General features: G+C 42.0%; 1 protein-coding gene across 4 annotated transcripts in view; it reads left to right on the top strand.

Moving 5' to 3' along the window:
• The first annotated feature begins 1,403 nt into the window (after window positions 1-1,403).
• Window positions 1,404-24,077, top strand: part of kcnd3 (potassium voltage-gated channel, Shal-related subfamily, member 3) — a 162,565-nt gene continuing 139,891 nt past the window's right edge. For all 4 annotated transcript variants that reach the window (XM_047331214.1, XM_047331219.1, XM_047331211.1 and 1 more), the window contains exon 1: window positions 1,404-1,443. The gene's annotated coding sequence lies outside the window, so the exon portion shown is untranslated. The remainder of the gene's footprint in view (window positions 1,444-24,077) is intronic.

The following is a 24,077-nucleotide window of genomic DNA, read 5'->3' as shown; positions in this document are numbered from 1 at the left end:
GCCAGTGTAAAATCCTGTTGTGTAACATCTTATCTCGACCATCAGTGCTAGTTGGCCCAGTCATGGTCATGTGTGCACTGAACTGCACCCTTCGCCCACTAAATGACCATTTACCTACTCAGTACCCGGCTCCATTAGTCTTCTCAAGGTATCTAGGGATATAAAAAAACAACAATCTGATATGTTGGGGTTTTACTTAAATTAACAATGGGTTAACAAACAGGTGTCACACAGTACACTGTACTCAACTGAACTGCAACCTTCACCTACTAAATGACCGTTTACCTACTCAGTACCCGGCTTTCTGCATATACTCTCCTCAAGTTTACATTTAAATCCTGTAAAGTGATGACGTAAACTTTACAATTGAATTATATATAATGATAGATAGATAGATAGATAGATAGGTGTATAGATAGGTAGATAGATAGATACATAGATAGGTACCTTATTGATCCCGAGCTGAGAAAAAATATTGTTGTTGTTGGATTAACAAACACGTATGTCACAGTACTCAACTTTGGTCTCCTTTTCAGACCATGAAAAGTGCTGATCACTTGCCCTCAACATCAAACTGTGATTGATGTTGAGGGCCAGTTCTATATCAATACATACTGTGTCCTGTCAGCTGTGACTCCCCTGCCTTATCCTGATCCTGATAATATATTTAAAAAAAAAAAGACATTTAAAAAAGAAACTCCTAAAAAAGACAACCGATTGTCAACTGAGTTAGTTGTTAAAATATTCCATTGGGATATGAGGAGGCATGCCTTTGGCTGTGGCTAGGTCAGCTCAGCATAAATAAAGAGTGTGTCCCCATTTTAGCAAATGCTCCTCTGTCTGCAGTACTAAACTGTGGGAACAGGGCTGATGCTCTCTGTTTGGTTTCAGATCAATCTTTTAAAGATGAGCTACAAGGCTATGAGAGAGAGAAGTGAGGCCACAATAAATGGGGGATGAGGTCTGAAAACAAAACAGGGGGAAGATTGAAAATATTGTAGATCTAGATCAAACAAACTGCAGATGTATATTTACTGTCTGAAGTCGCTCCTGGCAGAGAGTATTCAATTACATATCTTCATGCAGTTCATCATCCAGTACAAGTAGAGGATGTGTACCCTGCTGTAAAAATGTCTGTCATGAAATGCATGAATTATGTCAAAACAAGCACCCTACTATTTGAATGATTTTAATGTTTCATGAAAATTTTCATTCACTTAGTCATTAAATTCACATTCAACCATTACACTAAATAATTAATCCTCGTCTGCTGACATTACAGGTAGTTACATGCTATTACGCAGTTTAACCTGTAGGTGGTGATCTATTCATACAATGGCCGGGGGTCCATCGTTCTTGCTCGTTGTAGGAGACTGAGGAAGCCGGAAGATTGCCGGAATATCTTTCGCTCTAAAGAGCGGGACTTCCTGTCATCGTTATCAGGTGCGTAAACTGGAAAACTCACTGGAATTGTATAAAAGACAAACGGTTTAATACATTTACAACTTGGGTCACGTTTTTTATGTTTTTTTATACAACAGCTGAGTGAACAGGCAATGTGGTAAAAGTTGCAATTGGTAAAGGAATAGTCATTTGCTTTAACATGCTAATCGGAGCTAGCTAGTGTGGCTAAGCCAGGTGGTTCAGTAGTATCCTGTTAGTTGCTAAGTCCTTTTGTTGTTATTATCTGTGTATAAAAAAGAGGTTGTTGTGCTACTAGAACCATTACAGAGTTTGGTAAAGCCACGCTGGTGATTTTAATTGAATTAATTCATTTATGATAAATGTAGTGATTTCTGGTTACGGATCAACCACTAACAAAAAAAAGAAGATATTTGAAAAACACCTGTGTTGACTGAGCTGATGGTGAACATTGTTCAAGTTAAAAGGGACAATTCATGATATTTGGATTATTATGTTTTTGTCGATGTGGTTACCACTGTAATCCAATTTAAAAAAAACCAAACATATATATATATATATATATACAGTATACACACATATATATATATATATATATATATATATATATATATATATATATATACATATATACAGATGCAGTCATCAGACTGCGATTTACAAGGTTTCTGTAGCTATTCCCGAGGAGAGCGGGAATTCAGAGGTGTGTAATAGCAGCTGGGTGGACAGTGTGCCCTCCAGATGTGGGCTGGGAAATGGTTATTGACCTGCTAATTGAGTCTGGGCTCTTCGTGTCAGCACTGAGCCTCAGAGAGTCTGTGGCATTGGACGGGGACACATGCCTTTCTGACCAGATGAAATAAACAAACCCCATGGAACAACATTGTCTACTTTTAAAGTGCTTGTCCGTCAAATCAAATCAAATCTGGCTCGTGAATAGTTAACGTGACTTGTAAAGTTTTAACACCTGCTTTACAATTTTCACCGTGCTCACATTTATTAACATATGGTTTTGTAGTAGTAGCTCCCAAAGTGAACTGTGCCTTTGTGCAGTTGTCTGTGACCGCTGGTGATTTGGCAGACAGCCTGGTGAATGTCACCTTCTTCAACCGGTGAGCATGTGCATAGGAGTGTTTGTCTTTGTGTATCTCTATGTAAGCAGCACACTGTGAGTCATGACTTGCAGCATGGAGAGGAGGCAGAAGAGTGGTAGCACTTACAATCACAATCATCAACATCAAGGCACAGCCAGAGGCCACTTTGTAGCTAAAACAGAGATTTAAAAAAAATCCATGACTCATTTTTACTGATATAATTCTTAAACTATTCACATTAGACTTGTGTTTGGGTGTACTTACCAGCAGGGGGCAGTGCAGGGTAACAGTTGTGATGGTTACATCAGACAGCAGGGAGTTGGTGAAAGTTAAGATGTAAATGGCCACATGTCATTTAACAGCTAACCCTTTCCTGCTTTTTCATATAAAATGATGCCCACATTCACAATTAGCTTTGATGAAATGAGGAGGCATTTTTCTAACCAGTGTTCTTTTAGCTGTTAGCAGCTAATTTCCCCGTAGCTCTGTGGTGTTTTCTTCTGAAGGCTGCGGCACCTTTTTGCCAATTAGTTTTAGTCCTCTGAGCATCAGTCTGTGAGTGCACAACCCCTAACAGCATCTCACAGAAAAGAGCCACACGGCAGAGTGGAATCACGGGGGGAAGTCATACAGGGACAGTTAATGGAAGGCTGGCTGGTACAATATGTCTCTGTGCGGCAGCAGGTACAGGGACCCCCCTCCCCACCCCAGGGAGCTGGATAACATTGTGGCTGTGTCCCGACAGAGCCACTGCAAAGTCACACACCTGCATCACCGTAAAGGCCTCCGCCTCCCGTCTCTTTATTTCACATATTTGTGTATTGCGTATTCTCTGTTAGAGGGAGGGAAAAAAAAGACAATTTGGTATGCAAGAATGAAAGATATACTGCAAGCTTTTCTGTGTGTGTGTGTGTGTGTGTGTGTGTGTGTGTGTGTGGGTTGTTTACTTGTTCAATGCCGTTCCGTTACAATTAATTCTAGAAACTTCTAAGAAACAGATTATGACCGTTTTAAGACCATTAGAACAGCATCATGTTAGAACTGATTGAATTTTAATTACTACTTAACTTTTTTCCAACTTAACCTTTGTTGTGTTTGAAAATCACAAAAAACAAATGTATACTGCACGCGGAAGCAGTGGTTCCTAACTTTGTGATCCTTGAAATTAAAGCAGTAGTCTAGTTGTAAATGTCTACAGGATGAGACCAATTTGACCCGTAATTTCATTTTTTCATGTCTGATCTGAAATATTCTTTAGTGCCCTGAAAGGGTAAAGTTAATTTGGAATCAAGAAAAAGAGAAAAGATTGCAGAAGAGTCAAAAGATAAGAATATTTTGTAGTAGCAGGAATATTTGTCTGCTTTCATATCCTTTTAATCATATTGCTATACATCAGATTTATCTCACATCCTCGTTGGGGCTCCTCACACCCAGGTGGAGAACTGCTGCCCTAAACCAGAACATGTGAATAAACCTGCTTGCCAAGTTTAAAATAGCACACAGTATGTCTGGAGTCTATTTATGCGGTTCTGGACCCCGACAAGCAAAAAACAACATATGTGTTACGGCTGCAGTCGCAGCTGTAAACACCCAGGGCTTTTTGAGTCATATTTTCAGATTGCTCCATAATACTGAATGCATTTTTGAATGTGTGAGAGCTGTTCGGCACTGAGAGTTCCTAATCTCTCAATCCGTCATCGGGTTGTTTTGAAGGTTTTAGAGTTTTGTTGGTTTGTCATGACGTGCCAGCATTCAGTATGTCTGACCCGTGTCTGACTGACGAGTGACCCAGCTCACTGGCAGCGCAGAGATTAGGGCTGAGTTATACACACACGTAACTTTTGCTCTGCAGCAGCCACTGTGGTCTCACATGGCGTTTACTGAAGGCACAATTCATTTGGCTCCATCTGCCAAGATTTTCTTGTATCAGCTGCTTTGAAGACATCGTCATGTTCACCTGTGAAATGCTAAAATGTAGTGTAACAGGAAAAAAACAGGTCGAGGCATAAAGTCCGAGAATTTACCCATGAATATGACGTACACGCATCTATATCGAGTGGCAACCCACCGTGACGTGACGTCACACATTGGTTTGAAGCCTCAAGTTTCGCCATGGACATCCTTGAAAAATGTGCGATTCTGTCTGAATCTGAGAAACTGCTTCATGCATTCATCTCCATGTTGACTACTGTAATCCTCTGCTGAAATTATAAGGCTCCATCTCAATCCAAACACAGCATCCCTGCACACAGTGTTGAATTGTATCACTTAAATCACTCCACTGTCTGTCAGTGCAATGTGGAATCAACTGTATTTCACTAATAGTGCATAAAGCACTAAATTCTATGGCTCCCCCCGGACATTTCTGAACTACTCACTGATGCAATTGTTGTAATCTGGTGTAGATGTTGCTGATCACTCCATGCATTTTGATGCATCACTTCAAAGACAGTGCATGTAATGTAGAAGACATTTAGAAAACTTCCATGCCACCTATTTGAATTTCAGGCCTCTCATGGTCATTTGTCTCAAAGCAGCAGTATGTGAATGGCAGCATTACAGCAGCCAACGCATTTAATGTGACACTTTCATCCCATGTGTCATATCTGCGGAGCCATTTCAAATAATCAGAAAGATGTGGCGTAGCTGGGTTTGTCTGGGCACCGGTGACTGGCCCACGTCGCTTCACCCTCCTCCTCATTTAGAGCACTATTGAATCCGATAAAAGACAGTGTCTATGTTTCTCTCAACTTGCCCCTCTCCCTACTTCTCTCTGTGTGTGTGTGTGTGTGTGTGTGTGTGTGTGTGTGTGTGTGTGTGTGTGTGTGTGTGTGTGTGTGTGTGTGTGTGTGTGTGTGTGTGTGTGTGTGTGTGTGTGTGTGTGTGTGTGTGTGTGTGTGTGTGTGTGTGTGTGTGTGTGTGTGTGTGTGTGTTTCTTTCTCAATCTCCCTTAAAGATGGTGTGCATGTGTGAGTCTGGGGCTTATTGAGATGTATAGGATGACACGGCTCCTATCATACTAAAGCCCCCAACTGTGGCAGCCGTTCCGACATTGATCCTAGTTTGGGATTTTCAGAAAATCCCCTCCTAATATAAAATACGCACACATACACGTGCTGTGTTTTCACCACATTATGGGGAAGAAAATCTGTGCCCCTGTGTGTGTGTGACTGCCTGCTTGAGTCGGTGTTTGTGTACTTTGCGCAGTATCTCTGTGATATGTGTCACGCCCGTCTGACTTTGCCCTCAGAGGTAGACTCTCTAATCCTCAAAGGAAGGAACAGCAAGGTCCTACAACGTGCATTAGTTGGATTTGGGTTCTGCCGCTTGTGCAAACCCGACATGGATTTGCTGACGGAAAATCTAGTAATTCTTGCGTCCCTCTTCTTTAACCCCACAACCAGAGAGCAGCAAACACAAGGGATTAGAGACGGTCCAACCCAGCCAGGCTTACCTTGTTAGCTTCTGATGTAAGAGTCAATTACTTCTGTCCTGCCTGGACACACAAGTCCCCCTTTTCTTTTCTTCTTTTTTTATTAAATCCCTTACATTTGGACAATTTTCATCATTAAAAATATGCAATATTAGGTATTAGCAGTTCCTGTTTGCAACCTATTCTTGGATGTGCAGGAAAAAGGAAGAGACCTTAAAGTGTAATGACTGTCAGGAAAGATATGTGCTCTTAAATATCTTTTTTTTTTTTTAAGGATTAAGGAAAATAAGAAAATAATAAGTCAAACAGAAAATCCTATTGAACAGCTTTTCCAAATTTTAATCTGATTCCATGAGTTGTGTGTCTCAGCCACTGCTGTTGCTCCAGCAATTGCTGACCATGATGACGAGTGGGGCCAAATCAGGAGGTCAAACTACAACACAACTGAATTTACCTTATCTAACCAGTTGCAACTGCAACACCGTCAGGTATCTGTCTCTATCACCCTCACGCCCGTGCATTATCTCTCGCCCAAGCTTCTCCCTCTGCTGTGTGGAAGAACACCTCAAACTCTAAAAAAGCTCTGGTTTAGATATGGCTGAACTAATGGCTTGTTTGCAACCTGTCTGTCAGTTCTTGTGTATTGCTCCATCTAACTGTAGTGCGATACTTTAAAGCTCACGACAGGCCGTGGCGACCCCCTGAAGTGAGCTATTGATTTCATAAAATGGTTACAATTATGGCAAAATGAAGACACACTACAATTAGATTTTTTTATTTTTCTTGCTGCCTGCAAGGTTGCTATGCAACACACTGTAGCGTTCCACAGAAAGAAAGCTACGAGACAGTAGCTGGGTTCGCCGGCAATTTAAGTTCCCAGGCTACTGTGGGCCGTAGCCCACGCCAAAACCACAACCATTCAACATCACTGCGTGCTTTGAGCTCTCCTAAGTTTCCTCAACTTCACTCCGTCGCTACCCGCGTCTACTTATGTCGTTACTTCCTCATTCGCGGAGGAATACGGACCTGTGCAAACTGCTCGGAGGTCATAGCCGTTGTCAGATCGCTTGAGTTGAGCTGCCCATTTTATAAAATGTTATTATAACATACGTAAAAATGAAGATAAAAACCCAGTTGCAGTAAACAGAAACTTCCCACAGAGATGCCTGTTGAGCAGTTTCATTCACTGTTCTTTAGCAAATTCCCTTTTTGTCAGCATTGGAAAAAAGTGCATCATGGCAAATACGTACGTATACATCTAAGCTTCATCACAAACGCCCAGAGGAAGTGGGGATTAATCATACTCCCGCCAAGCCTGTCAGTGTGGTGACGGACTCGCTCTGCTCATGGATCACTCAGCCTCCCATGCTGACCCACCATCCATCATCACCGTTGCCACATTGTAGGAACACGTGCGGCCGTAGAAACACACACAACCACCCATGTAAACAGTGGTGCTGCCAGTATATTAAGTTTTGATCAACGTGGATTTTGAAGGCTAGGAGCCTTTTAATATATATTTTTTCTATCTGTTGCGGTCTAAATCTGATAGTTTGACAACAAAAATATGCCGATCATTTCCTTAAAAAAAATTAACAACCTGCTTCATGCGTATTATTTGTAATAGATGACACCAATGGGCCAACATGGCCTTTGTAAATGTTCCTTGCTGCTGTTGAACACAGTGCACAACACCATGGCAATTGCTTGTGCGTCTGTGTGTCAGATATAAGGCCACGTTGTTGCCTTATTTATGCCTCTCTGACACCGCTGCCCATTTGAACCTCCCAAGGTGTGAGAGAACACAAGAACGGGCAACATAAATAATTGAAGGTCGCAACAGTAGACACACACACACACACACACACACACACACAAATGACATAATAAAAAGGCGACAACTGGTCAAACTGAAGAAACAAAACCCCGCAAATAATCAGCTTATGAACAACATTTTGGGAAATGCACTTATTCACTTACATTCAGAGAGAGTTAAAAGGTAAGAAAAACGTACCTTTTAATTTGAAGTTCAAGGAGTTATGTTGGATTCATATAAGATAAGATATACCTTTATTCGTCCCACAATGGGGAAATTTGGGCATTACAGCAGCAAAGTGGACAGAAGGGGTAGTATGTACAAAATTTTACAAAAAAATAACATTAAATAAAAAACAAAGGTATATAAATACTATATACAGAGCAGGATTTAATCCAAAATAAATTAAATTAAGGTTTGTTACTGTTTTACAGTACCCTTTTAAAAAAAAAATTAAAAACCTGATACTCTCCACAACCAACATGGCGTAACATTTTCGTGTCAACAAGCAAACAGCTGCAAGGCTTTTTACATCACACAGATCAAGGTGTTGCACACACATTTCTGTGAAGAGTCTCAGTGAACCAGGTCACGGGGATGTGTAAGAGCTGTAAGTGCAGCTCCACTTGCTTGAGGTCCTTGGAGATGTTTCCCCTCTCATCCGAAAAAGCTTCTCTAGTTCTTCTGCAGACGCTGATCACTCAAAGAGCAGCGCAGAGCCGCCGCCAGATCTGATTGTTTAATTATTTGCTCTATTCCTCGACATAAGTGTCTCAGTCGGAACTGAAATATTGGTGTGTGTGTGTGTGTGTGTGTGTGTGTGTGTGTGTGTGTGTGTGTGTGTGTGTGTGTGTGTGTGTGTGTGTGTGTGTGTGTGTGTGTGTGTGTGTGTGTGTGTGTGTGTGTGTGTGTGTGTGTGTGTGTGTGTGTGTGTGTGTGTGTGAAGCCATCCATATCTCCGTCTCTGTGTGTGCGCACGTTTATATCACACGGGGGACAAATGTGTTCATGAGCACAGTTCCAGACTGATGAACTACTCTACCCGAGTGACAAAATTGGTTGTGTGGTTTTCAGAAAAAAAAACCCTTGTAAACGGTCGCAACATTTTATGTGCCCAGATTATTCTATACGGCAAAAGCAGTCGACGCGCTCTAAAGAATGAACTACTTTCGTCGAGAAGGCTCACATTTTTCTGACAGCTGTAGCAGAATATACCACTTTAATCTCAGAAAATATGAGGCTGGTTTTTTGTTTTGTTTTTCCTGAAAAATGACTTCAATCTAGGAAATTCTGAGTTTGAGGATTAAATATGACCCCGCTCCCCCGACAATGGCCCTAATAGGCGGTTGGCAGTGTCAGAAAAGTGAGCAGGCTTAAGTAGCTAGATACGTATCATGAGCATTCGCAAAGGATGGCCACAGATAAAAAGGCCTTATTTTGGTTTTCAGTGTTTCAAAAGCAAAGAGAACAGATACATTAAAAGAGTAACAGCAATGCGAGGGAGGGGAGAAGTGTTATATTGTTATAGATTACAAATGAAATGTATTTTTTCTTTCTTTCTTCATTTTCTAAAATTGATTTTAACTGCGCCTTAAGAAAATATGTTTCCGCGGCAGCAGTTTGTGACGTCCAGCCGCCTTCCTCGACTGTTTCTCTCTGCTCTTTTGAATTGCATCACTCCGGAGCTGTCACTGCAGGCACACGCACAGCCCTGCATGTAACATACGGTGAGATGATTACTAATTACTGTGCCTCCTGCTTAGCAAACTCTCCATTACTCATACAAACGCGCGGAAGCACACACGCAGACGTATCACAGAGGGCATTTCAACACGTACATGACTCCGAGGTCGCTGCAGGAGGCTGGCAGAGGTGTGTTGCTAAATTTAATCTCAATATGCCTTGTTGCAACCGACGACTGGCTGGCCTGATCCATCTTTGCTGTCAATAGAGAAGATCAAAGGATAAAAGCTGTCTTCTCTATAAAGACATCAGTCTCTCGCAGCACAGGGGGAGAGTTTGTGCTTCCGTGACCGGAATAAACGATATGCAGACGTGATCACTGATCGGGCCCGGAGCTGTGTTATTGCACCATTTTTAAACAGATTTTTCTCAAACTATCTTGCTTCATGTGTAAACGGTAATGCACGCGGCATACCTTTTTTTTTTTTTTTTTTTACTCTTGACACTCATTAATACGTTTTAAAACAGGGACGTAGAGATGTGAAGGTTGAGCAAAACTTTACAAGAAACTTGAAATGACTTAAGTTGAACTAGAGTTTTTTTTTCCAAATGAGTCAGTGGTTGAAAGCAAGCAAGTACTTCATTCTTGACTTGGTTCTTTATCATCCAGGTATGAAATGAAAGGAAATGAGAAGACGATAGGGAGAGAAATAGTGAAATGAAGGCAGGAGGAGTTGTGCATTGTTTTTAAGAGATAAAATCTCTCCACTGATGTGGCATAGCTGTTGCGGAATGCAAAGAGCTGTCTAGTCCATATAGTAAGCACAGGAATGTTTTTTTCTGTACCATTTTTTTTCACCAGGGTTAGAGAAACTATGAACGAGGGAAAGATTGTAGATCCGAGTGTATAGATTGCTATTCTGTGTCACTCTCATCTCTCCATGACCAAATCTATTTCCTCAAAGGAGCCTGGAAAAGCTTTTAGCTGGTACTTGAAAATGTACAGCACAAAAGAGACAGTCGTGCTGTGATCGAAGGTCATGCTATAAAGTGTCATGTGGAGAGCCGAGGCTTTGTAAGGTGCTTTCAACCCACTGCTCTGCCACTGAGACCTTTCCACCCCCCAGCTCTCTCTTCCCCTCCCCATCACTCGGCTGTAGCTGTGAGACAGCAACATGGCAGGTCTAACATAGTCTATAACTCTTGTCCTGTAACTTCTAAATGATGTAGGACCCACAGGTTTGGTTGTAAATCACGTGAAGTGATATATGGGCCAGGGTCTGTGTGTTTCAGGCGGTTCAAACTACAAATCCGTGTAAGCCAGTGATGGAGTTTGTTTTTTTTTAAAGGATTTTCCACAGACCATTAAGGGAAAAGAAATCCAATGTGATTTAAAAGGACCTAGCAATATTTTTGCAGACCTACATTTGCATTCATAACTGCATGTGTGTGCCTGAATAGTTCAGATAACTTGACAGTATAGAGCGACACAATGTCATGATTTTAGAGGCCAGCAGAGGTGGATGGCTGATTTCCAATTTGTCCTCACCACTTTGATGAAACAACTGGAACAGCAGTTGCATGGCTTAGTGTTTTTACAAAACACCCCAGGCAGCCTTTTCAGCAGATTCGCAGGGAAAACCCTGCGGTGCTTAGAAACACACTCAACGTTTTGGCGGGGAACGGTAGAAAAACCCGTGGGAAGTCTCCGCAGGACAATAGAGGAAGTAAGGTCATTCAGACGGATTCTAAAAGAAAAGCAATCAGCCGTGTGTAGATATCTGGATGGATCTGTGTTGCCCACAGACAGAATAACTGGCAACGCCCAAGGTCACATTGCGGAAACGGAGCAGGAAGATCACAGCAGATAAGGTGCTGCCGTCTCGAATCACGGTTCAGTTCAAATGTAATGGGGAAGGTTCAGATCAGTCAGGGCACTGACTTCATATCTGTTGACTTTGATTCGATTTCACTCTGTAATTCAATTGAATTCGGTTCGGTTAGGTCCAGCTCGGTTGCCTAAATGTCCTCCAGACAGAGTGAACTCCAGGCGCACATGGACATTATCAAAGCAAATATTTCCACAGGAAAAGCCAAGGTGATAGCTGTGAATATTAACAAAGGCTCTGGTCCATTAAGTGTCCCGGTTAGCCACCGCAGTGAACCAGCAGGCACAATGAGGTCTCTGGAAATGGCTCACATGAAGGGAACAATGACAATCATTATGGTTTATTATTATCATTATTAATCACACCTCTGCCGTTCTATCTATAGTGTGCTGGGATATACAACCCTGTGGCTCGGTTGCCTGATTAATGTAAGAGTCAAGGAACAAACCACCTTTAGAGGTCAACCGATACAATTCAGTGAATAGCCTTGTGCCCATATCTTTGGCAGTGGGGGGCTGAATAAGAAAAAAATAGTTTAGCAGAGGCTGAAGGAGATAGATAGAGAGATAGATTCTTCCGTATGCCACAATTCCCATTCTTAATGTCGCAGCGTATGTCAAAGCACTGCGGCAGAGCACATTGACAGCAGGAGGGCTGCTGCCACGGTAACACAAAGCAGAGTGACATGTCATGGTTTGGTGGGTGCCGGACAACAAAGGAGGAGTCTGACATATGTGTCCTCCTCTGTCCCTGTCCTCTCTGCCCATTAGGGGGAAGTTGTGTGTCAGAAGAAAGTAGAGGTTTTTACAAATCAGGTCACTGATTCAAATATTATTTTTTTCCCGTTCAGTCCAAAGATTGGTTGTTGGTATATTTTAATTGTAATTTTAAATAATCTAAGGGATTACATGTCTGCTTTCACTGTATGTGTGTGTATGTGTGAGAGAGAGTGTGATTTTTTACCATAATTGTTGGGATTATTACTGGGGAGGGTACATCCAGATAATCATCTGATCGGTCATCTGATCGGTCAAAGGCCAAGGTCAATACAATAATCCTCCGGAATTCAGATTCCACAAGACATTTCCTCTTATAGTTGGGCTAGAGAAACAATCTGAAGCTTATTTTGATCAGAAAATGATCGCCCATCATGTAATGTCAGGAAGAATCACAGAGAAGTCAGAAATGATTTTTCAGAGGTTTCACTGCATCCTTGTCTATAGACATTATCTAAAGTTTATATAGATAGAAAAAAAACATGATGATCATGTGATAGTAATGACATCATCATCATTGATGTATGGTTCCCAAAAATGTAACCATAGGACTTTGATGATCTGCCACTGTTTCCTCCTTCAGTGCTATAATGAGTTTGACGTTTTGGGCTCCGAGTGAAATATCAACATTTGGACCCTTTTTGGTTGAATCCTTTACTTCTACTAGCAAGAGCATCAAATAAAATACTTTTACCTGCAATAGTAATAACACTCCCACCATCCTAAACTGTACTCTCTATATACTTGGTGTCGATTGGCAAATGTTAGCGTGCTAACACACTAAATTAAGTCATTGAACATGGTAAACATTATTTATGAATATTAGGACGTTAACACATTGTCATTTTGAGCGCGTTGCCCTGGCGACAACATTAGGCTGGAAGCACCGCCACGCCTCAGTGTAGCATCGCAGAGCTGCCGCCGTGGCTCCAAGGTTAATAGCTCAGCAGCTGCATATTTGCAAAGCAGTTATTACATCAGGTTTGTTTCTGTGGCTCTCAAAGGCTTTTAATTAGGGTTTTAACTAGCGAGGAACACCTTGTAGATCACCCCTGAGCTAATTACTGTCCTCTCGCTCACCAAGGGAGGGAAGCACCACTGCCAAAAGCTCCTCTGTGACTGACAGTAATGTTCAGATTTTTGAATATTCAGTAGTCAAGATTCATTGATATTGTACCGAACTGTCTATAGCGTAAAAAGAAAATTGAGTCAGGAATATGTCTTACAGCTGAAACGCAACCCAAGAAAATATTTTCTGGCAAGACATGTTCCAGGGTCGTTTGCAATGACACCGGCCCGAGTGTCCCATTATGACATTGCCGAGCCGAACCCCTCCTCTGTCAGAAAATCAAACTCCATGCTTTATCTGACTAATGAGAACATGGCACATGTTGTCCCAGTCAGGCCATTCATTTCCCCCCGCGCAGTAACGAAACGGCAGATAAAACTGTCACAGTACCTGAAGAGCTGTAGACCGACCAAACCTGTTAGCTACTTCATCAGCGCCGCGGCAACACAATGACACTGTCCTGATTGAGATCCTGATGACCTGTCTCTTCTAATCTAACATGCTTCCGTTTACCCCTCCGCTAATTTAATATTTGTTAACTGTAGACGCCTTGTGACTCAATTTGCCTCAACTCTGGCTTGTTTGTCACCGTGGAGTGTCCCCGGCTCCCTCCCCGGAGAGAATGAAAGTGTTGTCACAATAAAATCAGCAACGTTCACGATGTGTGGCTGGAGTTAACTGTCATGACATTTAGCGAACGGTTCTCCACACTTGGCTCGCTGAAAGGAAAACGTTTACCGTGGTGTGCAGATCTAATGATGTGAAATAGTGTAAATCTGAAAAAGGTCTCTTTCCTTCGTTAAATTCAGAGTCGTATTGTCAGCCACTCTGCAAGGCTTCCTTAACAAGCCGAATGAAACAGACTGCAAGCATTGTCAGAACACATCGCATGAAAGGACCACTCAGATTTGATCCATTCATAGAGCATGCTGACCGCCTCCATGATTGTAAGTCGCTTTTGACAAAAGCGCCAGCAAAATGAATGGAGTGTACACTATTTAAAACATGTCTTCTATGCCCTATACGACAGTGACTTGATGCATTTTAGTCTGGCTTTGGTGTGTATAGTGTATATGAGGAAGAAAGAAGGAAAGAAAGAAAACTCTCACTTGACCTTGAAGTACCAGTCTTATTGTATATTTTCAGTCTGTGTTGTCAACACAATTCAATCACACCTTGCAGAAGTTCTTGTGCAGGGTTTTTCTTCTAGATTCATAAGAATGAATTTCTCATTTGTTTTTATATTGTATTGCACAAATCGGGTTTGAGGGTTGTAATGCCGGTTGGTGGACAGTATCTCACTCCCTGCCTCCCATTTAACTGATTAATAAACTGATGGATGTCCAGGGAGCAATATAGTGAAGGCTTCTATGTCTTAATAAGCCAACATGTGAAAACACACATGAACATGCACGCGCGCACACACACACACACACACACAGACACACACACACACACACACACGCACACACACAAACATAGAGAGATGGGGGGATTTAGAAAGCATGTAGTTTATGCAAACAGACAAAAATAGACCTCACCTTTCACGCAGTTCATCGAAATAAGAAAAAACAAATACAACTTGAATGGCACTCAGTGGAGCGCACACCTCCGCCAAGGCCCAATAGTCCCCTTCAATTCAATCAGGCTGCACCAAATTGCACACACCCGTAGATCCCATAGATATCAGTCTCTCAATGTTGATCCATGCATTATTTCCTGGGAAATGAATGCAAATGGCAAACAGAAAAAACAAAAACACACCAAAATGTAATGGGTTCTTTCAGGCCACATGTCCCATCCTTCCACCAAGTTTCATGGAAATCCATTGAGTGGTTTTTGTGTCAACACACAAACAAGCCAGCAAACAACCAAACAAACAGACAGACAGACAGACAGACAGGGGTGAAAACATAATCTCCTTGATGGGGGCAATAATGCGTTGAGCCACTGCTTCCGCATTTGCAGCTCCGCTCAGTTCCATCAGCGGTTTCATTACTTGGCATCCCACATTGTTTTTTCTCCCTTAGCCTCTCCCCTTCACTTTCCTCCCCGTCTCTCTGAATTTGGAGGAGTGAGTGGGATGTGTCAGTAGCTCTAACTTGACACTACTGTGTTGGCAAAGGCCTGAAAAGACAATGGGTGCACAGTTGGTTATCAGATGGAGTGACTGGGAAGAATTGCTTTGTGTGTGTGTGTGTGTGTGTGTGTGTGTGTGTGTGTGTGTGTGTGTGTGTGTGTGTGTGTGTGCGAGAGTGCATGTTAAAAATGTTGTAGTAAAGCCAGTATGTTCCAAATTAAGCCAAATAGGTGTATTAGTAATGTTTCATACACATTGTTGATGACTTCAAGAGATATAATTCGATTAATACTATACAACATCTGACTTAAAACATTCTCATGTCATATTGACGAAAGACTAATGCAATTAAAAACATTGGTAAAAATTTGAACATGCTGTCAAACAGGGTGCTTTGATCAACTTCATTGTATCAGTATTGTATTAACTGTATTTCTTATTGATTTACATCTGAGACATCATGGCAGCCATCATTCTGCATCTGCCAATCAGCTGATCGGTTGTAATCAGTAGCACTAACCTACAGATGACGGGGATTCTTTATTTTTTTTTTACATCTTTGGCGCTGATTTAATGAGACAGCACCTGTTTTATAACGACTGCCAGCTTTTGATTTCATCACGAGGAAGACGCAGCGCAGAGGGGGAAAATCAAGCGCGCCACTGCTCGAGAAAGACTCCTGTGCAGCCAACTTCTGTCAATCCAGTGAGGGGGGGATAAATCAAAGGCGTATTCTAAATTTAGCTCTGACATAGAATTAGTGAGACGTTCTGTAGTAGAAAAGCAATGGCCTGGTGGTTACTAAGCAACTGGTGCTAGGCAACCTTGTTGGTAAGCATCGATTGTGCTTTAGAGGAAGTCGAGGGCTGATTGAGGGTGGGGCGTCTTCAAAAGCTAAATAGAACCCGAAACACTTTTAATATTCTGGGTGTTTTAGCAGCTGGTCTTGGGGAGAAATCTGGGTGAATGTGAAAGCCTTGTCTTGCACGGTGAGCTCTTAAAAGATTTTTTTCCTTCCACATCTCATGACATGTGGCGTCTCTGACAGAAAAATAACTCGCATCTCCAAACAGGCAGGAAAAATAATAGAGTTGCAATGTTCGAACTGGGCGAGTGCTTTTTTTAGTAATGACATTTGTCATTGTTCGCCGTGGATCTGAAAACGTCATTAATTTAACTTCCCCATTTCTGAAGTGAACATGGGACTGTATTGCATGCTAATGAGAATGCAGAGCTTTGATCCGGAGCTTGCATTCTCGTGTGTCCGCCGTATGTGTGCATGTTGGATTAAGCTGTTCCTCCCTAGAAAAAACAATCAAACCATTGATTTGTGTGTGACGTGACAATGACTGATGAGGAAGACAGTGAGTGGGCTGCTCTCTCTCTCTCTGAGATTAGAGTTTGGACCTTTCTTGTTACAGAAGATATATGTTTATGCTCAGAATTATTGATCAGGCTGTCAGAGACTCTAAAAATAACAAATGTGAAATCTTATGTCGTGTTCTTTTTCTCCTGTTAGCAGGGAGAAAATAGAAAGACACACCAAGGTTTTTTTTTTATTGGTGAAAACAGAATCTACAGTCGAGGGCACGTGTCCTAGAGCAGTGCAGTACAGTATGAAGTGCTGCCCCAGAAAGTAAGAACATTATTGCTACATTCATGAATTATACAGTGCATTAGCAAGTAGATGTGACAGGCCAATTTGATTCCTATTAAAAATTCACATTTCTCTGCAGTCATATGTGTGTTGAGACATAATTCTGTTACAGACTGACACCATACAGCTGTACAGGTGGAAATGTAGTGTCACAGAAATTCATTTTCAGACAGCTCAAATGATATCAGAGTTCAACACACGCACACACACACACACACACACACACACACACAGCCACATACACATACCTGCATGGACACACTTATACATATATTGTATTATATTGTACATAGGGTCCATAGCCTTGAGAGCACACACACTGGACAACAGCTTCCGGGAAACAAGCATCTCACCTTGATGCTGCCTCTCACCAGATACATCTCGATGTTTACAGTGAAGTTATATCATTACATCTACTGTTTAGGACACAGGCGGCTGGTGCGACCTCCAAATGTACGACTGTTGCCAGCACATGAGGCCAACGGCACGCCACCTGGACGCCCACCCGTTATTCTCTAAGTGGTTGAATGTGAATAGATACCCTAGTCCTGCTGTTTGTAAAGTTCTGGATGTCAGCTTTGATCAATATTGTTTTTCATTCATCAGTTAGGGGGAAAGATAGGAGAGAGAGAGAGAGAGAGAGAGAGAGAGAGAGAGAGAGAGAGAGAGAGAGAGAGAGAGAGAGAGAGAGAGAGAGAGAGAGAGAGAGAGAGAGAGAGAGAGAGAGAGAGAGAGAGAGAGAGAGAGAGAGAGAGAGAGAGAGAGAGAGAGAGAGAGAGAGAGAGAGAGAGAGAGAGAGAGAGAGAGGAGAGAGAGAGAGAGAGAGAGAGAGAGAGAGATGAGGATGTTTGGCAGCTGGGTGTCTGACAAGATTTATAATGGTCTGTTTTAGAAGGTAAAAGCCAAATAGACGGAAATATTCTGAACACACGCACACGCACACACACACACACACACACACCCCACATGAGTGAAGTATATATGAGTGTTGTGAATGCGTGATGTCATGCCAAAGAATGGTCATTACAGTGAGATTAGCCTCTCATCCCCTGTGAAATAGACTATTTCCAGCACAGCAGCTGACACACTCACACACACACAAACACACACACACACAAACACACACACAAACACACTGCTGTTAGGGCTCTGGCTTCAATGTAACACAGGGGTCACAAGCCTCTCCTTTTTGCTTGAGGTGGGTGTGTGTTGGAGTGCAGTTGCAGTGGTGGGAGCTTGTTACGAAGGTCCCCGCTGAAAGAATTCTGAATGACAACCCCTCTCTTCACCCCGAGACATCTCTTGCGTGCACATGCTCCCTCAAAGGGGAAGGTTTTTGTTTTATTGACGAGGGGCTAGATGTAATAGGACATGCTAAAACATCCGTCGGCCTGTCATGGAGCATTCACGTGTATGCGTAGGAGGCTTCAATGGAAACGCTGCTACTTCACTCTGAATCAAAAGACATTTTGAGTGCAAGAATCTGCCAACCAGATCGCGTTTAAACCGAGTGGCAACCCACCGTGACATAATCCATTGGTTTGAGAACTGCCGTTTTGAAGCCTGAAGTTTAGCATTAATGGCTATAGCGCCATCTCGGTAATCAGAAGTAACCATGTTTGGAGGAGATTGGGGGGTGGGCCTGACTGAGAGCTGGTCCACTGCACGGCCATCTACACATGTAACCATGCACCTATTGGACGGTACTAGCTGTCAATCACATTGTATCCATGTACATGGTGCTTTATCCTCTATTTTTACTCCAAATGGGCCGATAATTTACAGAATGAACATCACGCTGTTCTATTTTTAAAGACTTGAAAGTAGAGGTTGAGACCATTAACTATTTCAGACATTTCCGCATGAAACAAAGTTTTCTCGGAGCCTGATTGGGCAGCCTCGCTCTCCGGAAGTAGTCTTCACTGCACACCGACTGCAACTCCTCGACTTGAAGAATCTTAGTCGACTGAGTCGTCTTGGACAGATGATTGGAATTCTTTCATGGGGCAGCTCCAAATAATAAACTAACAACTCGAATCAACGCATTCTAGCTTTTAGGTTTGTGCATCAATAGTTTTATGTCCTTTTTATAAGTTAATGAATATCTGTTTATTCAAGCCTCATAAAAGAAAAAGAAATGTCTGTCAAAGCCATTTCATAAACATTATCCATAATTCATATTTCCAGCAAATAAAGCCTCACCAAGGAGGTGCAGGTAAACCATTATCCGTGCAGCACTAACACAAATAAATACGCACTTTTAAACCACACAGATTCCTCAACATCAAAGCGATATTATTTCCCGTTGCATTCGAATGATGACAATACACCTGCTTACCATCCCTCGGTGATGCGTGTGATTTATTTCCGCCGTTTCCCACTCAAAGCTATGCGACTGCGATTCGCCGAACCGCTGTTTGTGTTTGTGAAAGAAAAGGTTGAGAAGCTTAACAGAGTGCTATCCATCCTCATTAGAGTGAGGGGCCGACGAACACTCAATTTCCTGCCTGAGAAAGCCACAGCGCGCATTTATGCATTCTCCCTGTTAAAACAGCCCGCAGTGCATTGTGCCCAACAACATAATGCACTGGAATACACTGAGCAGCGGTTTCGTCTTACAAACACAATAAAAGCACCTGTTTTCAACTCAGCCTAATTTTATTTGTATACACGGGTAACAAAGCGATGCAGTAGTCTTTTTTTTTTATATAAATGGCAATTATGGCAACAAACAGATCCACAGGTGCTCATCGTTTGACTATAGGTTAAAACTCATTCATCTAAAATATGTGGTGAAACCAGCAGAGGTCACCGCCAAGCAAATGAAACAAAAATATGAGAAACAAATATGCCAGAACATACACACACACTCTTTACTATCATCTGTAAATCCATTGACAGATGAGGTTAGGTGATGTGTGTGTGGCTGGAGATCACCCTAGCTTTAGCCTGCTATCTGGTGAATGCCAATTGGCCTTGATATCCAACAACAGGCGGAGAGAGATGAGGTGGGATTGTTGGATTACGGCGGTATCACACATCCGTCCACATACGTGTGTGCGTGTGCGTGTGCGTGTGCGCGTGCACAGATGAAGTGTCACTTGACCAGAGATGAACTTATTTAAAGTGGCTGAATGTCTTTGTGTTCATGAATCTTTCCTAATCTAAGGATAAAGCTCAAATTTGGGGTTTGCCCCTCTGATGACCTTGATAGAGACAAGTAGAGATGTTCCTGATAGTAACATGGGTGGTGCCGTCGAAGCCTCAGAGGAATGCAATCAGTTGTAATCCACCAAATCTATTACATAGCATAGCTTGGCATTAAACATGAGTTGACTTTGATTGATCACAGATTCCTCAAAGAGTATACCTTGTCATTAAACAGCCTGCATTATACATGTATTCCACAGCCCAATATCCTCTTTCAAACATACCTGAAATGAATTGATTGATGGCCTCATCAGAAATTATTATATAATTATTCTATTTTGATGGCTAATATCCTCATTAATATTCTGTAATGAGTTTTTTCACTTTTATGCCAGCAATCATTGTGTCAGAGCGGGTGTCGCATCTTTCAAACGGTGGCTTTTTCATTTTGTAACGGGGCTCCTCTCGTGCCCTTTATATCATATTTAATTATCCCTCTCCTCTTAATCTAGCAGCACGCACATGCGCAGACAAAGGTTAGATGCATGTATGCACACGCACGCACCACACACACACAAAAACACACAAACACAACGGTGATGAGATAAGTGGCCATATATTGTATTTTATGATGTCTTGGCAACAAAACATGCATTTGAGTTGAGAAAGCGGTTCGTCATCAACCCTCATTGTCTTGACAATAAAGTCAAAGGGCTCCATCATAAACATGGTCAATTGGTCAAATTGAATGTGTCGGACAACAGTGTTTATTGTGCTTGGCAATGATTAATATCGCTTTTTTACAGTGTATTGTATTGTGTTGATGAGAGAGTGTTGCGTTCGCATCTTTCCTCCTCTGACAGATTATCGTCAGAAGCCGCCGCTTGTGGACTCAATGGGTTGTACCTGTCTTTTAATGTTTTGTACAGTGATCAGACGTCTCTGCTGCCGCCCCGACCTGGTATCTCTACCTCTAAATGAATCATTGTCAAGAGGAAAAGAGGTTTACACAAATATCTAAGGTCAAAAGTCTCTAAGCTCCTTTTAAACCTTTAAGCTCTTCGTTTGGTTGCTTGGAAAATGCGCGCGGTTCTCTGTTCAAACTGCAGAGTAGATACAAGGGAATTTTGTGAAATATTCTGTGAATTGCAGAAAGACGTGCATCATACCTCTGCCAGCTACAAACATCTGGATGAAGTTCTTTCTTATTATATAAAAGTGGAACAACATACTGTAAAAATGGTGAAGTAGTTTGTGTCATAACCTCACCACACATCACCTAAGAGGGAAAATAAATATTAGGAAAAGAAGTTTCATTAAACCCAAGTGATGGAAATGGCATCTTACAATATCAGTGATCTCTGTCGTAGAGCAGCATGACCATTCAGCATCACCTGTTGACTTCTTCTGTACTGTCTGGATTTAGCTTGAGTATCTACATCCATACCACAACAGTTTTAAAATGCATCACTGCCGTTACCTTTACACCTGGCATCCACAATACTCTGGAGGTTTTTCGGGCGGTAAGCTAGGAAACGCTTCCGACGCTGCATTGTAGTGTGGCCGGGCAAAAAAAAGGGAGATGTTTGGAAACGATGACTCAGTCCCCCTGCATTCACTTCCTGATTGGTTCTTAACAGTCACGACTCGACTGCCAGCGGTGAATGCAAAACTTTGGAAAACCTTTTTCCCTCGTCGCACTTTTCACTATTGTTGTTTCTTATTCGTATTATTCTCTGTAAGTAAACAAACCTGCTGTTGCATAACATTGACACCGTAGTATTCCCCAAAGCAAGCATCTAGAGGAAGGTTTTGTCAGTTGAAAGTCAACATTAATTCCTGCATTCTTCTTTTCTCCCTTGAGCAACATGAAAAATAGCTGACTCAGGGTAACAATGTTGCATAACATATCTTTTTTTTATAAATGTCAATGTGCTGACCTGCACGTTTTCATGGTTTGTCCCAGCTATCCGTTTGCTCCTTCTCTTCTGATTTCAGAAGTATTGTAGCTGAGTACAGTGTATAAATCTTTCACCCTTTTTCCTTCTAAGAACTAGTAATGGGAATGCCAGCTCTTTGAAGAGTGCCAGGGCTTATGCCTCTACTCAAAACAATGTCTCATCTTTCTCTTTCCTTTTTTGGGGCTGAAGGCCAGGCCTTTAAATGCAAATGTTTTTCCCTAATACACTGACAGAGTGACTGATGAAGGTACGCCGCTGCTGTGTTTTTAAGCGATGGAGAAGATTGTTGACTCTGCTTTAAATTATTACTGGCAGACTTGATATTACTGAAAACAAACTTGTTAATGCAACAGGTCAAGAGATATTTTTTGGCACAGATGTTATGTGACTAATTTGGAGGATACGATATGTGGTTACACCGATTCATGCAGGTTGTCCGAAGCAATTTTTTAAATTAAAACTCGGGTCAATGCCTTACTTATCCTGCCTGCTGAGAACTGTATGTCTTTCACACGAACACACACACACACACACACACACACACACACACACACACACACACAGAAACATGTTAATATAATGAAACTTTTGTGGGACAAATATAGCATTATATACTGTATAGTGTAGATATAGTATACAGTAGTAACCAATATACAACATGCCTGCGTCGCCCTTCGGATGCTTTTCAATTGATCATTCGTTCATCTTTCACGTCATCATTTTAGTTTGGATTCATTTCAGATATTTTCAGTGACCGTTTTGTGGAAATGTAGATGTGTATCTAAATCTGAGGGCTGTTGGAAGAAAAATTATAATGCATTCAGTGCGAGACAGACAGTATGTGTCAGTCCTCTGAACTGGAACATGGCGCATGGTGCAGGAGGAACCAGGGAAACTGCAGACGTACGGCTGTAACACTTGTCCGGACTCCAGCTGCGCTCTGTCACACTGTTGCTCTTTCGAACATGAAATGCTCTGCAGGCTATCGCTCTAAAAAGGCCTTTTCAACACTATGAGGCAACAATTTGTAACAGGTTGCTGACGTTTCCGTTTATTATTCGAAATGGCTGTATCCATTGAGTATTTTTTCTATGTAGGGGTGTATAGATTTTTATTTTTATCTTTTAAACACGTGCTGGGTCAGCACTGACTTGACACTGTAGGAGGCGCTGTTACCTGCTTACTAACGTAATCCTCTTTGGGCATGTAGGTGGGTTTAAGTCAACGAGCAGAACAACAGAAGGAAATGTAGGAGTTACAATCCCCAGGAAAGCCTCAGGTTCAGAAAGGAAGTGAAGAAGGAAACGATGAGAGAAGGGGGGTAAACAAGCAGAGAAGAGGAGGGGTAAAGGAAAGACAGGTGGTAACAAGGACTGATTGAATGGAGAAGCCGAAAAGGATTTGGGGAAATTGGAAAAAGAAAAGAGAAAAGGAGAAAAGGGGGTTGGGTTGAAATGAAGGAAAGGTCAGAAAAACTGTGTGAGGAAAGAAAAGGAAGAGACAGAAAGTGGGTGAGAGAGAATGGAGAAAGAGGAGTAGGTCAGATTTGACAGAAGGCGGGTCGATATTTCTAGCATGCAGGGCAAATCCATCTGATCGGTAGTTTTGCCAGAGGCCGTGTGATGATTTTTTTCTGAGAAAGGCGTTGCTAGAATATTTGCTATAAATCGTTTTGCCAGAGGTAGATCCATATTTCTAGAGTGCAAGGTGAACCGTCCTGTCGACGCGGTGGGTTTGCCAGAGGAGGGGCCATATTTCTGCCATGCGGCGAGATACTTTTTTTTTCCAACTTACCAGGCTGTTTTGCCAAATTAAGAATTATAAGGAAGGAAGATGAGGAGAAGGGAAACCGGAATGAAAAAGGAAAATGGACACGAAGAAGAGACATAGGACAAATCCAGGACAGAGATTGTAGTAGACAAGGAAAAGAGAAGTGTTGGAAGGTCAGCAGGTTATTTGGACCACAGCTAGGTAAAATCATGTGAAAGCAAAGGAAACACTGACACGTTTTTTTGTTTTCAACAGGTCTTTAAAACAGAAAAGATCC

Source organism: Scophthalmus maximus, chromosome 3 (genome assembly GCF_022379125.1).
Source record: "Scophthalmus maximus strain ysfricsl-2021 chromosome 3, ASM2237912v1, whole genome shotgun sequence".
NCBI lineage: Eukaryota > Metazoa > Chordata > Actinopteri > Pleuronectiformes > Scophthalmidae > Scophthalmus > Scophthalmus maximus.
Note: the sequence above shows the minus strand (reverse complement) of the source record. Positions and strands in the feature narration are given on the sequence as shown.